The sequence below is a fragment of the Bufo bufo genome, chromosome 3 (assembly GCF_905171765.1).
Source record: "Bufo bufo chromosome 3, aBufBuf1.1, whole genome shotgun sequence".
NCBI classification, from domain to species: domain Eukaryota; kingdom Metazoa; phylum Chordata; class Amphibia; order Anura; family Bufonidae; genus Bufo; species Bufo bufo.
Genome location: NC_053391.1, coordinates 495,871,287 through 495,889,041, shown reverse-complemented (window position 1 = coordinate 495,889,041; position 17,755 = coordinate 495,871,287).

Sequence of the window (17,755 nt, the reverse complement as noted above, 5' to 3'; positions counted from 1 at the left end):
TTTTACATATACCCATGCTGGGTGAGAGAAATATCTTGGCAAAAGACAACTTTTCCCATTTTTTTATACAAAGTTGGCATTTGACCAAGATATTTATCTCACCCAGCATGGGTATATGTAAAATGACACCCCAAAACACATTCCCCACCTTCTCCTGAGTACGGAGATACCAGATCTGTGACACTTTTTTGCAGCCTAGGTGGGCAAAGGGGCCCATATTCCAAAGAGCACCTTTCGGATTTCACTCGTCATTTTTTACAGAATTTGATTTCAAACTCCTTACCACACATTTGGGCCCCTAAAATACCAGGGCATTATACCTACCCCACAAGTGACCCCATTTTGGAAAGAATAGACCCCAAGGTATTCGCTGATGGGCATAGTGAGTTCATGGAAGTTTTTATTTTTTGTCACAAGTTAGTGGAATATGAGACTTTGTATGAAAAAAAAAAAAAAATAAATCATTTTCCACTAACTTGTGACAAAAAATAAAAAATTCTAGGAACTCGCCATGCCCCTCACGGAATACCTTGGGGTGTCTTTTTTCCAAAATGGGGTCACTTGTGGGGTAGTTATACTGCCCTGGCATTTTCCAGGGGCCCTAATGTGTGGTAAGTAGGTAAATGACCAGTGAAATCCGAAAGGTGCTCTTTGGAATATGGGCCCCTTTGCCCACCTAGGCTGCAAAAAAGTGTCACACATCTGGTATCTCCGTACTCGGGAGAAGTTGGGGAATGTGTTTTGGGGTGTCTTTTTACATATACCCATGCTGGGTGAGAGAAATATCTTGGCAAAAGACAACTTTTCCTATTTTTTTATACAAAGTTGGCATTTGACCAAGATATTTATCTCACCCAGCATGGGTATATGTAAAATGACACCCCAAAACACATTCCCCAACTTCTCCTGAGTACGGCGATACCAGATGTGTGACACTTTTTTGCAGCCTAGATGCGCAAAGGGGCCCAAATTCCTTTTAGGAGGGCATTTTTAGACATTTGGATACCAGACTTCTTCTCACGCTTTGGGGCCCCTAGAATGCCAGGGCAGTATAAATACCCCACATGTGACCCCATTTTGGAAAGAAGACACCCCAAGGTATTCAATGAGGGGCATGGCGAGTTCATAGAAATTTTTTTTTTTTGGCACAAGTTAGCGGAAATTGATATTTTTTATTTTTTTCTCACAAAGTCTCCCGTTCCGCTAACTTGGGACAAAGATTTCAATCTTTCATGGACTCAATATGCCCCTCACGGAATACCTGGGGGTGTCTTCTTTCCGAAATGGGGTCACATGTGGGGTATTTATACTGCCCTGGCATTCTAGGGGCCCTAAAGCGTGAGAAGAAGTCTGGAATATAAATGTCTAAAAAATTTTACGCATTTGGATTCCGTGAGGGGTATGGTGAGTTCATGTGAGATTTAATTTTTTGTCACAAGTTAGTGGAATATGAGACTTTGTAAGAAAAAAAAATAATAATTCCGCTAACTTGGGCCAAAAAAATGTCTGAATGGAGCCTTACAGGGGGGTGATCAATGACAGGGGGGTTGATCAATGACAGGGGGTTGATCAATGACAGGGGGGTGATCAATGACAGGGGGGTAATCAATGACAGGGGGGTGATCAATGACAGGGGGGTGATCAATGACAGGGGGGTGATCAATGACAGGGGGGTGATCAATGACAGGGGGGGTGATCAATGACAGGGGGGGTGATCAATGACAGGGGGGTGATCAGGGAGTCTATATGGGGTGATAACCACAGTCATTTATCACGCCCGTGTAAGGCTTTATTCAGACGTCCGGATGCGTTTTGCGGATCCGATCCATCTATCAGTGGATCCGTAAAAATCATGCGGACGTCTGAATGGAGCTTTACAGGGGGGTGATCAATGACAGGGGGGTAATCAATGACAGGGGGGTGATCAGGGAGTCTATATGGGGTGATCACCACAGTCATTGATCATGCCCCTGTAAGGCTTCATTCAGACGTCCGGATGCGTTTTGCGGATCCGATCCATCTATCAGTGGATCCGTAAAAATCATGCGGACATCTGAATGGAGCTTTACAGGGGGTTGATCAATGACAGGGGGGTAATCAATGACAGGGGGGTGATCAGGGAGTCTATATGGGGTGATCAGGGGTGATTAGGGGTGATCAGGGGCTAATAAGGGGTTAATAAGTGACGGGGGGGGGGTGTAGTGTAGTGTAGTGGTGCTTGGTGGGACTTTACTGAGCTACCTGTGTCCTCTGGTGGTCGATCCAAACAAATGGGACCACCAGAGGACCAGGTAGCAGGTATATTAGACGCTGTTATCAAAACAGCGTCTAATATACCTGTTAGGGGTTAAAAAAAACACATCTCCAGCCTGCCAGCGAACGATCGCCGCTGGCAGGCTGGAGATCAACTCTCTTACCTTCCGTTCCTGTGAGCGCGCGCGCCTGTGTGCGCGCGTTCACAGGAAATCTCGCGTCTCGCGAGAGGACGCGCCGGCGCGTCCAGGAGGAATGAATCAACCACCTCCAGGACGCGTCTGTGCGTACAGCGGTCCGGAGGTGGTTAAGGTTGTTTGAACATTTACAATATGAGGACCTTCACAAGATGGCTCCTCTGCCAGTTCTCGGAGGTCAATACTGGTTTCCCTCACTTCCCATACACACTTGCTGTAGCTAGCAGCAACCTGCCAGCCAATCAGATTTGATTGCTGAGAGACACGCCTCCTCACTCTGAAGCCTAATGCAGGCATGCAATGTGAAGGACCGCCCCTCCGTCCTCCTGTCTTCTTAGCCAGAGACAGACAAACCATAGCAACTGTCTTTTAACCCCTTCAGGACCCTGCCAGTTTTCACCTTAAGGACCCGGCCATTTTTTGCAAATCTGACATGTGGCACTTTATGTGGTGATAACTTTAAAACTTTTTCTTATCCAAGCCAGTCTGAGATTGTTTTCTTGTCACATATTGTACTTCATGACAGTGGTAAATTTGTGTCAAATATTTTATTTTTATTTTTAAAAAAATACCAAATTTACAAAAGAAATAGAAAAATTAGAAATTTTCAAAATGTCTATTTCTCTGCTTTTAAAGGGAACCTGTCACCTCCAACAAACATCTCAAGCCGGCAGCAGTACCTGAGAGTAGCCAGCAGCATGTTTGTAACAATCATTTTCTTCCTGCAGGCAGATGAAGCAAAGCTGTAAAAACGCTTCTGTAGTCAGACTTGAAGTCACAGAGTCAACGGCCCCCTTGCATCAAGTCACGGTAACTACGCCCCCCCCCTATGGGGTGAATACTAATGAGCGCTTCCATTATGGAAGCGCTCATTAGTACCGGAGGACCAGGAAGCAGTGAAGGCTCTGTACTCACCGCTTCCTGGTCCTCGGCTGTCGGCTGTGAAGGCTACGCACAGCGTGAGGGCGCTCTGTGACCTCACGCTGTGCGTGCCGGTTCACAGCACAGCCGGCGACAGGAGGAAGAGGATCGCGATGTAGGGTAGAAGCGGTGGCATCCGGAACAGGAGAGGTAAGTGTTTTATTTTATTTTAATTTTATAAAGCATGAGGCAATCTGGGGCAATATGGAGATGCTGGCCGCATCATTAGACCCTTCCACCCCTATATTAAACCAACCGGTTAAGATGGTTAAATCAAACAATGATCTATCCTTCTCTTTACATGATATCACTACTCACTCCTTATCCCTATCCAGCCGTGATGGCTTTTTAGCCCTACCTCCCAGTCTTCAGGAAAGTCCTTTTTTACACCAGATATCACCCCTGATCATCAAGCGACATCCAACCACTCCAACCACTCCAACCTCACCCCCTCCGAGGATCAACCTATCCAGCACTCAAGATCTCAACACATTAATCTCAACACCGAGTTCCATTCATGTCACTCCTAGATCGCTTCTAGCCTCAAAAACTACACACTTTTACACACCAATCCAGAGCACAAGAAAAAGGCAAAAATCCGTCACAGAGGATGCAGAGGAGGTCGAAAGAGACATGCCGATCCCCAAAAAGAACAGACCCAAATCAATACTCCCATAATTACCCTATCAACACAAAAAGATCTACTACGGGATAAGGGGATCTTCAATCTATCCAATTATTTGCTAAAACCATATGAGATTGAACTACTTAGTAAAGAACTATCCTTTTGCCCCTCAACAGAGCCGGATGTTTTTGAACTTTTTATTGATTTAAATCTTCAACGCCATTATTTTATTAAAAAAATCACGTATCTCTAAAAAAATGACCTCAACAGAAAACCATCCGTTAAATGTTTCTCCGTCAGTCCATTCAGTATCACAAGTGGAAGGTGTGGATACCCCTTTCAACATCACCCCTCTTAAAACACTATTGAAGAGTAAATCGACTTTTTACCCCTTGGAGAGTAGAGGCCCCCATATTGAGAGCTTTTACAATATGGTTATGGATGAGTTTAAAGATACCTTTTCCCAACTAGGTCCATCCAACCAGTTAGCCTGTACCAGTAGGACTAAAAAGAGTGGGTCCGTTCCATCAGCTCCGGAACCTAACCTAAACCGTAATCTCCAGCTAGCTCTTAAGAAACTGAAAAAGAACCGTGACATAGTTATAAAAAGTGCTGAAAAAGGGGGGAGTGATAGTGATTATGCATACCACGTACTATGAAGCTGAATCGGGCAGAATTCTGTCAGATACGGACTATTATAGAGAACTTTGTCATGACCCTACCAAGGAATACATTAAAATATGAAATGGATTGATTGACATAGGACATCAAAATGGCATGATTGATAAGAAAGAAAAAAACATATCTCAAAGTACTACACCCTTCAATACGCTTTTACTTTTTACCCAAAGTACATAAATCCCGCCATAACCCTCCCGGGCGGCCTATCATTTCGGGAATCGGCTAACTCACATCCAATTTGTCTGAGTATGTTGATAGTCTACTCCAAAAATATGTCATTTCATTGCCCTCATACCTTAGGGACTCTGCTCAATTAATTTGTACCTTAGAATCGTTTGAGTGGAGAGATGAGTACATGTGGGCAACTTTAGACGTCACAGCTCTCTATAGTAACATTATACATTCACTAGGCATAAGATCAGTAAAGGAATTTATTGATGCAGACATTCTTATGCCACAGACTCAAAGAGATTTTGTCCTACAATCCATTGAGTTTATTTCTTTACATCATAACTATTTTATTTACAATAATACATTTTATTTGCAACAAAAAGGCACAGTGATGGGGACCAAATTTGCCCCATCATATGAAAATCTATTGATGGGGGTCTTTGAAAAACAGATTGATCTCTTCAGCCATACCAACATCATATTTTATAAATGATCTATAGACGATATTATTTTAATCTGGAAGTGATGTTGAGGATCTGAAGTCTTTTATAAAAACCGTTAATGCAAATGACTGGAATCTCAACATTATACTAGAGTGCCACCCGAGGGAAGCCATTTTTCTCGATTTACATCTGAATAGTGTCAATAACAAAATTATGACAAAAACTCATTTTAAAAATGTAGATACAAATAGCTACTTAGACTTTAAAAGCTGTCACCATCATAAATGGAAGAGTAACCTACCCTTTAGCCAGAAGAGACGCATTAGGCGGAACTGTACAGATAATAGGGTAATGAGGGAACAAATAGATTTTTTGGGCGATAGATTTAGAACTAAGGGCTATCCACTACAGTAAATTAAGGAATCCAAAAACAGGGTTCTGAAGGAGACACAAAGTGCTAGTCTTAAACCAAAAACTAATAATAAAACTAATCCATACATGCACAAACCGAGTCTTATTACAAGATATAACTCAAAACATAAAATTATCAGACAGAGTCTCACCAAGTACTGCCCGATTCTACAAAAAGACCCTGTTTTAAGGAAAGATATCCCTAAACAACCGAATTTAATTTATAGTAGAGCAAAAACACTCAAGAATCTAGTAGCCCCTTCTTGCCCGGGGAAAGCTTGTGAGAAGGCCACTTCGATATGCCATGATTATAAAAAGTTAGAAAATAAAAAAGGTGTATTCAAATGTGGAGTACGAAGATGCAAATGTTGCGTAATGTTACAATGTGCAACAGGTGAGCTCCAATTATCAGCATCTAGCAACAAAATCACCTTCAAACACCATATGAACTGTGGTACAACGAATGTTATTTATCTACTCCTGTGCCCTTGTGGTCTCTACTTTGTGGGCCGCACCACCCAAACCCTAAGGGAGCGTATGAATGAGCATCGCTCCAACAGAAAGATTACAACCCATAGTGTATTGCGCCATTTCGCTTTAGAACATGAGGGCAATCCGGCTACATTAAAAGTGATTTCTCTTGAACATGTATCTTCCTCCTTTCAACAACTCAGTCTTAAAGAGATGTTTTAGATATATCATCTCAGCACACTAACTCCTTTCGGCCTAAATGAGTCACTTGAATATGTTAATTACTGATGTAATCTTTTAGGCATTTTTATTAAAAAAATTTATAAATTATTTATTATCAGGCAACCACAGAAATAATATTTTTAATCTATCCTATGGCATTTATATTTTATACAGTTTTATCTCATTTCACATGTGATGAGTAAACACCTTTTTAATAGTAATAAGATTAATATTAATAATAACATTAGGGCCAACAGAGATCACTGGCAATGATTTTATTTTCATTTTTATCATTTCACACGTTCTATATTTATTTATGATTATTTTGCCACCACCGTGCTTATGTATGTATAAGTATGTTTGTATGTATGTGCATGTGTACGTATCTGTATATATACAGTACAGACCAAAAGTTTGGACACACCTTCTCATTCAAAGAGTTTCTTTATTTTCATGACTATGAAGGCACCAAAACTATGAATTAACACATGTGGAATTATATACATAACAAACAAGTGTGAAACAACTGAAAATATGTCATATTCTAGGTTCTTCAAAGTAGCCACCTTTTGATTTGATTACTGCTTTGCACACTCTTGGCATTCTCTTGATGAGCTTCAAGAGGTAGTCCCCTGAAATGGTCTTCCAACAGTCTTGAAGGAGTTCCCAGAGATGCTTAGCACTTGTTGGCCCTTTTGCCTTCACTCTGCGGTCCAGCTCACCCTAAACCATCTCAATTGGGTTCAGGTCCGGTGACTGTGGAGGCCAGGTCATCTGGCGCAGCACGCCATCACTCTCCTTCATGGTCAAATAGCCCTTACTTTCAACGTTTTCCCAATTTTTCGGCTGACTGACTGACCTTCATTTCTTAAAGTAATGATGGCCACTCGTTTTTCTTTACTTAGCTGCTTTTTTCTTGCCATAATACAAATTCTAACAGTCTATTCAGTAGGACTATCAGCTGTGTATCCACCTGACTTCTCCTCAACGCAACTGATGGTCCCAACCCCATTTATAAGGCAAGAAATCACACTTATTAAACCTGACAGGGCACACCTGTGAAGTCCCCCCAGCCAGGTGTTCCTGGCTGGGGGGTTGTTGGTCCTTGCTGGTGTCTTGAGTTTATCCAGCTGGCCACCCCCCGTGAAGTGAGTTATTTAACAACTTTTTTTTCATTTACCTAGCATCTATTTGGCTATTCTAATATATATATGGGAATATATTTCACCAACTAATCTCATAGTGTGTACTTTATTAGGGAGTCAACTGTGGGGTTTACCAATTACCCTCTTTTCTTGGGTCACCTCTAGAGTTGAGCGAACACCTAGATGTTCGGGTTCGAGAAGTTCGGCCGAACTTCCCGGGAATGTTCGGGTTCGGTATCCGAACTCGACTCGAACTTCGCCCCGAACCCGAACCCCATTGAAGTCAATGGGGATCCAACCTTTTCGGCACTAAAAAGGCCGTAAAACAGCCCAGGAAAGGGCTAGAGGGCTGCAAAAGGCAGCAAAATGTAGGTAAATCCCCTGAAAACAAACGTGGATAGGGAAATAAATAAAAATAAAATAAAAAAAATTAACCAATATCAATTGGAGAGAGGTCCCATAGCAGAGAATCAGGCTTCATGTCATAGCAGAGAATCATGCTTCATGTCACCCAACACTGGAACAGGCCATTGTCAGATATTTTTAGGCCCCGTCACCCAGACAGAAGAGAGAGGTCCCATAGCAGAGAATCAGGCTTCATGTCATAGCAGAGAATCATGCTTCATGTCACCCAACACTGGAGCAGGCCACTGTCAGATATGTTTAGGCCCCGGCACCCAGACAGAGGAGAGAGGTCCCATAGCAGAGATTCAGGCTTCATGTCATAGCAGAGAATCAGGCTTCATGTCACCCAACACTAGAACAGGCCACTGTCAGATATGTTTAGGCCTCGGCACCCAGACAGAGGAGAGAGGTCCCATAGCAGAGAATCAGGCTTCATGTCATAGCAGAGAATCATGCTTCATGTCACCCAACACTGACACAGGCCACTGTCAGATATTTTTAGGCCCCGGCACCCAGACAGAGGAGAGGTTCATTCAACTTTGGGTTGCCCCGCAATATAATGGTAAAATGAAAATAAAAAGAGGATTGAATGAGAAAGTGCCCTGGAGTACAATAATATATATTTAAGGGGAGGTAGTTATAAATGTCTAATCTGCACAAGGGATGGACAGGTCCTGTGGGATCCATGCCTGGTTTATTTTTATGAACGTCAGCTTGTCCACATTGGCTGTAGACAGGCGGCTGCGTTTGTCTGTAATGACTAGTGATGAGCGGCAGGTGCCATATTCGATTTCGACGAAATTCGCGAATATTCGATAGAATATTCGTTTTATATTCGTCGAAATTGAATATTCGTCATTATTCTTGTTATCGCGATTAATATGCGATTTAAATAATCGCGTATTGCGATTTTAACTTAAAGGCTACTCTCCTGTTGAAATAGCAATGCGATTAATTCAAGTTATAATAATCGAATTTCGATTTTAACTTAGCACTGCTATATTCCATATTCGTTAATTGTAGCTTAATATGGAATATAGCAGTGCTAAGTTAAAATCGAAATTCGATTATTATAACTTGAATTTTTTTTATTTTTTATTGTTATATTTTTTTCTTTCCCACTTCCCTAAAGTTGTTCTTACCTGTCCTTTGGATTCCTGGCTGCTCCAGTCAGTGCCCGTTGCCGCTTCTTCGTTATATTCGTTTTGTGGAATATGACAAATACATTCGTCATATTCGCTAATTCTACCAAGCCAACCATAGTAAACCAGGTCCAAGTTGAAATCGCAATTCGATTAATTCAAGTTATATTAATCGAATTTCAATTTTAACTTAGCACTGCTATATTCATCATTAGGCTAGAATTAAATATAGCAGTGCTAAGTTAAAATCAAAATTCGATTATTATAACTTGAAATAATCGAATTGCGATTTTTCACGTAATTCTCAAATCCGACAGTACATTCTAGTATATGGAGACGTTCCCATGGTGATGGGGACGCTCCATGAGCACGGAAGTCGGCAGAAGCGGCAACGGGCACTGACTGGAGCAGCCAGGAAGCCAGGAATCCAAAGGACAGGTAAGAACAACTTTAGGGAAGTGGGAAAGAAAAAAATATAACAATAAAAAAAAAAAAAAAAGAATATTCGAAATATCGATTTTATATCACTATATTCTAAATATTCGCGAATTAGCGAAGTGCCGATATTCGCGAAAAAAATTTGATATTCAAATATTCGCGCTCAACACTAGTAATGACGCCCCCTGTCGTGCTGAATACACGTTCAGACAAAACGCTGGCCGCCGGGCAGGCCAGCACCTCCAAGGCATAAAAGGCTAGCTCTGGCCACGTGGACAATTTGGAGACCCAGAAGTTGAATGGGGCCGAACCATCAGTCAGTACTTGGAGGGGTGTGCACACGTACTGTTCCACCATGTTAGTGAAATGTTGCCTCCTGCTAACACGTTCCGTATCAGGTGGTGGTGCAGTTAGCTGTTGTCACGAGGGTGTCAAGAGCCACGTCTGACTCCGTTATACCCGGGGTCAGGAAGTCGCAGCGGGTGGCTGCACGCTCTATGTATAAAGATAGTGCTGTGTCTTAATGGTAGCTTTCTGGGTTTGCCTTGCAACCCTTTTTGGCTCACTCAGGGATCCGTAGCTTCTTCTCCTCAGCTGTTTCTGGTCCAGCACTCCCAACCTCCTTATATTCCCCTCTCCCACTTCTCTGGTTGCCAGATATAGAGCTTCCTGCCTGGACTTCTATACTGACCCACTGGAGCTGAGTTGCTGTGATCCCTGGTTGTTGTTCCAGAGCGTTACCCTCCGGATCCCTGTTGGGCTTTTGTTGTCTGCTGTTATCGCCCACCTGGGATTATATGTTTTGTCTGTATTGTCTGTCCTCTCCTTGGTGTTTTCCTTTAGTGTCAGTGGTGCGGACTAGTGATCCCACCGCCCTGTTCACTACATAGGGCTCATCTTAGGGAAAGCCAGGGTTTAGGCACGTGATCGGCGTACGGGTGAGGATCCAATTGATGCTTTGATTCTATTTAGAATCCAGAATGGATCCAATTGATGCTTTGACAAAGCAACTTCAAGGCCTGTTTTTGGAGGTGGCAGGATTGAAGGCGTCGGTCCTCCAGCAACAGCAGCAATTGCAACAGACCGCAAGCCCAGCGGTTGCTACGGGTAACCAGGTTGTTGCGGAACCCAAGGTTGTTCTTCCTGACAGATTTTCTGGGGGAAGGGACAAATTTGTGAAGTTCCGTGAGGCCTGTAAGTTATATTTTAAGCTGCGCCCTTACTCATCTGGTAATGAAGAACATCGGGTGGGGATTGTTATTTCCCTGCTTCAGGGGGACCCGCAATCCTGGGCGTTCTCTTTACCCACTGATTCCCAGGATCTCCGGTCAGTGGATGAATTTTTTGGGGCTTTGGGTCTCATATATGATGACCCTGACCGAGTCGCTCTGGCTGAATAAAAATTACGGAGACTCCTACAGGGAGAGCGGCCAGCAGAGGAGTATTGCTCAGAGTTCCGTAGGTGGGCTACGGACACCCAGTGGAACGACCCGGCTCTCAGGAGTCAGTTCTGCTCTGGGTTATCCGAAAGGATTAAGGATGTGCTTGCGCTGTATGAGACTCCCTTTTCCCTTGAAGCTGTCATGTCCCTTTCTATCAGAATAGATAGACGTCTGAGGGACAGATTGAAAAATCCTGAGCAATTGGTAACCCCTCCCAAGCAGCAGTTATTCTGTACGGACTTAGACGAGCCTATGCAGCTAGGAGGAACTACTCGTCAGGTCCGTCCTCCTGAGGTTCGCCGTAGGCGTGGGGTTTGTTTTTTCTGTGGGGGGAGGGGTCATTTCGTTAATGTCTGTCCTTCCTTTCTCAAAAACAAGAGACCGTCGGAAAACTACTAACCCCAGACTGTGTGGAGGATGTCAGCCGGGGGGTATACGTTTCCTCCATACGAACATCTCAATTTGTGTTGCCAGCGGTTGTTGTTTTTAGTGTTAAGACGGAGACTATTTCTTTCTTTCTAGACAGTGGAGCAGGAGTAAATTTGATAGATGCCCATTTTGCCCACACTATGGGTTTGTCTCTCTGTACGCTACAGAGACCTATTCCCATATTCGCTATTGATTCTGCTCCTCTGTCTCAGAGAAACCTCACTCACATTGTCCATAACTTACACCTTCGGGTAGGGGACCGCCATAACGAGTGTCTTTCATGTTATGTTCTGGAGGGGCTTCCCACTCCTGTGGTATTGGGTCTTCCCTGGTTGGTAGCGCAAAATCCAGTGGTGGATTGGCAGGCCAGGGAGATATTGGAGTGGAGTGAGCATTGCAGAGAAAATTGCTTAAATAGCAATTGCTTAGTCGCCTCCATAGCTACTCTACCTAAATTTGTTTCGGACTTTGAGGACGTTTTTTCTGAAAAGGGTTGCCAGAAGTTACCACCTCACCGTCCTTATGATTGCCCGGTTAATCTGATTCCCGGTGCAAAATGACCCAAGACCAGGTTATATAATCTTTCGGGTCCGGAGAGACAAGCCATGAAAGATTATATCTCTGAGAGCTTGGCTAAGGGACACATCAGACCCACTTCTTCACCCGTGGCTGCAGGGTTTTTCTTCGTTAAAAAGAAAGATGGGGGCCTGCGTCCTTGCCTAGATTTCCGCGAACTAAAACAGATAACCATCCGAGACCCTTACCCTCTTCCTCTCATTCCTGACCTGTTTAATCAGATTGCGGGTGCTAGGTGGTTCTCCAAACTTGATCTTAGGGGGGCCTACAATCTGATTCGTATCAAGGAAGGGCATGAGTGGAAGACAGCTTTTAACACCCCTGAGGGGCATTATGAAAATCTAGTCATGCCTTTCGGTCTGACCAATGCTCCTGCTGTCTTCCAACATTTCGTTAATGACATTTTCAGTCATCTTATCGGCAGGTTTGTGGTGATATACCTAGATGATATTTTAATTTATTCGTCTGATCTGAAAACACATGAGGTGCATGTCAGACAGGTACTGCAGGTCCTACGGACGAATAAATTATATGTGAAAATTGAGAAGTGTGTCTTCGCCGTTCAGGAAATACAGTTCCTAGGTTATTTATTATCTGCTTCAGGTTTCCGTATGGATCCTAGGAAGGTCCAGGCAATTTTAGATTGGGATCTTCCTGAGAACCTCAAAGCACTGCAACGGTTCTCGTGCTTCGCAAATTTCTACAGAAAGTTCATTAAAAATTATTCGGTGATTGTCAAACCCCTTACTGACATGACTAGGAAGGGGACAGATTTTTCTAAATGGTCTGACGCCGCTACAATTGCTTTTTCCTCTATAAAAGAGAGGTTTACCTCGGCACTAGGGATGAGCGAACCCGAACTGTATAACATTTTCGTAAAAGTCCGGGTTCGGGTTCGGTGTTCGGCGCTTTCTTGGCGCTTTTTGAAAGGCTGCAAAGCAGCCAATCAACAAGCGTCATACTACTTGCCCCAAGAGGCCATCACAGCCTTGCCTACTATTGGCATGGCTGTGATTGGCCATTGCAGCAGGTGACCCAGCCTCTATATAAGCTTGAGTCACGTAGCGCTGCACGTCACTCTGCTGATTCAAGCATAGGGAGAGGTTGCTGCTGCGACGTTAGGGCGAGATTAGGCAGATTAACTCCTCCAAAAGACTTAATTCAGTGATCGATCTCCAGCTGTGGATCATTGAAGTGCTGATATTGAATTGCTCACTTTTTTTAGGCTGCCCAGAGCGTTTTTATATCACTTTTTTCTGGGGTGATCGGCGGCCATTTTGTGGCTTGTGGTGCGCCAGCACAAGCTACCACCAAGTGCATTTAACCATCAATAGTGTGGTTATTTTTTGCTATATCCTACATCAGGTGCAGGCTGAGCCTGTGTCACCCAAGTGCATTTAACCATCAACAGTGTGGTTATTTTTTGGCCATATACTACATCAGGTGCAGGCTGAGCCTGTGTCACCCAAGTGCATTTAACCATCAATAGTGTGGTTATTTTTTGGCCATATACTACATCAGGGGCAAGTTGAGCCTGTCACCCAGCGCCTTAAAAAATAACCCTGACATTTATATTCCTCCAAATCAGTACTGTTTTAGCTGGTCAAGTTATTTGTAGTGACCGTAAAAACACAGTTTTTGTTCTGGGTTGAAAAAGTATTCCCAAATTTGCCATTTTCAAAATTAGTAGTTTCTGCTATATCAGGCCTACTTAAAATCTATCCCAAAAAGGGTATATTAGATTCAAGGTGCTGAAAGTGTCATTCTGAAAAACTTAACACACACGCTACAGTGCAGATACAAGCCTAATTCTGTGATTAAAGGTATACCTGTCACACAGCGCGTAAAAAATAGCCCTGACATTTATATTCCTCCAAATCAGTACTGTTTTAGCTGGTCAAGTTATTTGTAGTGACCGTAAAAGCACAGTTTTTGTTCTGGGTTGAAAAAGTATTCCCAAATTTGCCATTTTCAAAATTGTGGTGAACGGGAACAATGAGGAAAACATCTAATAAGGGACGCGGACGTGGACATGGTCGTGGTGGTGTTAGTGGACCCTCTGGTGCTGGGAGAGGACGTGGCCGTTCTGCCACAGCCACACGTCCTAGTGTACCAACTACCTCAGGTCCCAGTAGCCGCCAGAATTTACAGGGATATTTGGTGGGGCCCAATGCCGTTCTAAGGATGGTAAGGCCTGAGCAGGTACAGGCATTAGTCAATTGGGTGGCCGACAGTGCATCCAGCACGTTCACATTATCTCCCACCCAGTTTTCTGCAGAAAGAGCACAGATGGCGCATGAAAACCAAGCCCATCAGTCTGTCACATCACCCCCATGCATATCAGGGAAACTGTCTGAGCCTCAAGTTATGCAGCAGTCTCTTATGCTGTTTGAAGACTCTGCTGGCAGGGTTTCCCAAGGGCATCCGCCTAGCCCTTCCCCAGGGGTGGAAGAGATAGAATGCACTAACGCACAACCACTTATGTTTCCTGATGATGAGGACATGGGAATACCACCTCAGCACGTCTCTGATGATGACGAAACACAGGTGCCAACTGCTGCGTCTTTCTGCAGTGTGCAGACTGAACAGGAGGTCAGGGATCAAGACTGGGTGGAAGACGATGCAGGGGACGATGAGGTCCTAGACCCCACATGGAATGAAGGTCGTGCCACTGACTTTCACAGTTCGGAGGAAGAGGCAGTGGTGAGACCGAGCCAACAGCGTAGCAAAAGACAAAGAGGGAGCAGTGGGCAAAATCAGAACACCCACCGCCAAGAGACTCCGCCTGCTACTGACCGCCGCCATCTGGGACCGAGCACCCCAAAGGCAGCTTCAAGGAGTTCCCTGGCATGGCACTTCTTTAAACAATGTGCTGACGACAAGACCCGAGTGGTTTGCACGCTGTTCCATCAGAGCCTTAAGCGAGGCATTAATGTTCTGAACCTTAGCACAACCTGCATGACCAGGCACCTGCATGCAAAGCATGAACTGCAGTGGAGTAAACACCTTAAAAACAAAGAAGTAACTCAGGCTCCCCCTGCTACCTCTTCTGCTGCTGCCGCCTCGGCCTCTTCTGCTGCTGCCGCCGCCTCGGCCTCTTCCTCCGCCTCTGGAGAAACGTTGGCACCTGCCGCCCAGCAAACATGGGATGTACCACCAACACCACCACCTGCGTCACCAAGCATCTCAACCATGTCACACGGCAGCGTTCAGCTCTCCATCTCACAAACATTTGAGAGAAAGCGTAAATTCCCACCTAGCCACCCTCGATCCCTGGCCCTGAATGCCAGCATTTCTAAACTACTGGCCTATGAAATGCTGTCATTTAGGCTGGTAGACACAGACAGCTTCAAACAGCTCATGTCGCTTGCTGTCCCACAGTATGTTGTTCCCAGCCGGCACTACTTCTCCAAGAGAGCCGTGCCTTCCCTGCACAACCAAGTGTCCGATAAAATCAAGTGTGCACTGTGCAACGCCATCTGTGGCAAGGTCCACCTAACCACAGATACGTGGACCAGTAAGCACGGCCAGGGATGCTATATCTCCCTAACTGCACACTGGGTAAATGTAGTGGCGGCTGGGCCCCAGGCGGAGAGCTGTTTGGCGCACGTCCTTCCGCCGCCAAGGATCGCAGGGCAACATTCTTTGCCTCCTGTCTCCTCCTCCTACTCAGCTTCCTCCTCCTCTTCTTCCACCTGCTCATCCAGTCAGCCACACACCTTCACCACCAACTTCAGCACAGCCCGGGGTAAACGTCAGCAGGCCGTTCTGAAACTCATATGTTTGGGGGACAGGCCCCACACCGCACAGGAGTTGTGGCGGGGTATAGAACAACAGACCGACGAGTGGTTGCTGCCGGTGAGCCTCAAGCCCGGCCTGGTGGTGTGCGATAATGGGCGAAATCTCGTTGCAGCTCTGGGACTAGCCGGTTTGACGCACATCCCTTGCCTGGCGCATGTGCTGAATTTGGTGGTGCAGAACTTCATTCGCAACTACCCCGACATGTCAGAGCTGCTGCATAAAGTGCGGGCCGTCTGTTCGCGCTTCCGGCGTTCACACCCTGCTGCTGCACGCCTGTCTGCGCTACAGCGTAACTTCGGCCTTCCCGCTCACCGCCTCATATGTGATGTGCCCACCAGGTGGAACTCCACCTTGCACATGCTGGACAGACTGTGCGAGCAGCAGCAGGCCATAGTGGAGTTTCAGCTGCAGCACGCACGGGTCAGTCGCACTGCGGAACAGCACCACTTCACCACCAATGACTGGGCCTCCATGCGAGACCTGTGTGCCCTGTTGCGCTGTTTCGAGTACTCTACCAACATGGCAAGTGGCGATGACGCCGTTATCAGCGTTACAATACCACTTCTATGTCTCCTTGAGAAAACACTTAGGGCGATGATGGAAGAGGAGGTGGCCCAGGAGGAAGAGGAGGAAGAGGGGTCATTTTTAGCACTTTCAGGCCAGTCTCTTCGAAGTGACTCAGAGGGAGGTTTTTTGCAACACCAGAGACCAGGTACAAATGTGGCCAGACAGGGCCCACTACTGGAGGACGAGGAGGACGAGGATGAGGAGGTGGTGGAGGAGGATGAGGATGAAGCATGTTCACAGCGGGGTGGCACCCAAAGCAGCTCGGGCCCATCACTGGTGCGTGGCTGGGGGGAAACACAGGACGATGACGATACGCCTCCCACAGAGGACAGCTTGTCCTTACCTCTGGGCAGCCTGGCACACATGAGCGACTACATGCTGCAGTGCCTGCGCAACGACAGCAGAGTTGCCCACATTTTAACGTGTGCGGACTACTGGGTTGCCACCCTGCTGGATCCCCGGTACAAAGACAATGTGCCCACCTTACTTTCTACACTGGAGCGTGATAGGAAGATGCGCGAGTACAAGCGCACGTTGGTAGACGCGCTACTGAGAGCATTCCCAAATGTCACAGGGGAACCAGTGGAAGCCCAAGGCGAAGGCAGAGGAGGAGCAAGAGGTCACCAACGCAGCTGTGTCACGGCCAGCTCCTCTGAGGGCAGGGTTAGCATGGCAGAGATGTGGAAAAGTTTTGTCACCACGCCACAGCTAACTGCACAACCACCTGATACGGAACGTGTTAGCAGGAGGCAACATTTCACTAACATGGTGGAACAGTACCTGTGCACACCCCTCCACGAACTGACTGATGGTTCGGCCCCATTCAACTTCTGGGTCTCCAAATTGTCCACGTGGCCAGAGCTAGCCTTTTATGCCTTGGAGGTGCTGGCCTGCCCGGCGGCCAGCTTTTTGTCTGAACGTGTATTCAGCACGGCAGGGGGCGTCATTACAGACAAACGCAGCCGCCTGTCTACAGCCAATGTGGACAAGCTGACGTTCATAAAAATGAACCAGGCATGGATTCCACAGGACCTGTCCATCCCTTGTGCAGATTAGACATTAACTACCTCCCCTAAACCATATATTATTGTACTCCAGGGCAATTTCTCATTTAATCCTATTTTTATTTTCATTTTACCATTATATTGCGGGGCAACCCAAAGTTGAATGAACCTCTCCTCTGTCTGGGTGCCGGGGCCTAAATGTGTGACAGTGGCCTGTTCCAGTGGTGGGTGACGTGAAGCCTGATTCTCTGCTATGACATGAAGACTGATTCTGTGCTGACATGAAGCCAGATTATCTGTTACGCGACCTCTCTCCTCTGCCTGGGTGCCTGGGCCTAAATATGTGACAGTGGCCTGTTCTAGTGGTGGGTGACGTGAAGCCTGAATCTCTGCTATGACATGAAGACTGAT